Source organism: Bombus pyrosoma, unplaced genomic scaffold (genome assembly GCF_014825855.1).
Source record: "Bombus pyrosoma isolate SC7728 unplaced genomic scaffold, ASM1482585v1 HiC_scaffold_4725, whole genome shotgun sequence".
NCBI classification, from domain to species: Eukaryota; Metazoa; Arthropoda; class Insecta; order Hymenoptera; family Apidae; genus Bombus; species Bombus pyrosoma.
Window position 1 is genome coordinate 333,483 of NW_025219985.1, and position 1,429 is coordinate 334,911.

Here is a 1,429-nt window from a genome sequence, read left to right on the forward strand (position 1 = left end):
GTGAAATCGTAATACTATATAACGTTATACGTGATAACGTAGTACTATATATCGTTATACGTTACAACGTAGTACTCTATATCGCTATACGATACAACGTAATACTACAGAACGTTATACGTCATAACGTAGTATATATAACGTTATAAGTCATTACGTATTACTATATAACGTTATACGTTATATCGTAATACTGTATCAGGTAATACGGTATAACGTCATACTATGTAACGTTATACGTTATATCATAATACTACACATCGTTATACGTTACAACGTAATACTATATAACTATATACGTCATAACGTAGTACTGCATAAATTTATAGGTTATAACGTAATACCATGTATCGTTGTACGTTTTATCATAATACTACACATCGTTATACATCATAACGTAATACTATACAACGTTATACGTCATAACGTAGTACTATACAACGTTATATGTTATATCGTAATACCATATAACGTTATGTGCTATATCGTAGTAACATATAGCGTTATACGTTATATCATAATACTGCACAACGTTATACATCATAACGTATTGCTATACAGCGTTACACGTCATAACGTAGTACTATATAACGTTATACGTCATATCATCATACTACAGAATGTTATACGTCATAACGTAGTACCATATAACGTTATATGTTATATCGTAATACCGTATAACGTTATACGCTATATCGTAGTAACATATAACGTTATATGTTATATCATCATACTACAGAAGGTTATACGTCATAACGTAGTACTATATAACGTTATATGTTATAGCGTAATACCGTATAACGCTTTACGCTATATCGTAATAGCATGTAGCGTTATACGTTATATCATAATACTGCACAAAGTTAAACGTCATAACGTAATACTACACAACGTTCTACGTCATAACGTGGTACTAAACAACGTTATATGTTATATCGTAATACTGTATAAGGTTATACGTTATAACGTCATACTATGTAACGTTATACGTTATGTTATAATACTACACATCGTTATACGTCATAACGTAATACTATTCAACGTTAAACGTCATAACGTAGTACTATACAACGATATACCTTATATCGTAATACCATATAACGTTGTACGCTATAGCGTAATAATATACAACGTTATACGTCATAACCTAGTACTATATAACGTTATATGTTATATCGTAATACCGTATAACGTTATACGCAATATCGTAATAGCATTTAACGTTTTACATTATATCATCATACTACAGAACGTTATACGTCATAACGTAGTATATATGGCGTTATAAGTCATAACGTATTACCATATAACTTTATATGTTATATCGTAGTACTGCATAAGGTTATACGTTATAACGTAATACCATGTAACGTTATACGTTGTATCATCATACTACAGAACGTTATACGTCATAACGTAGTACTATATA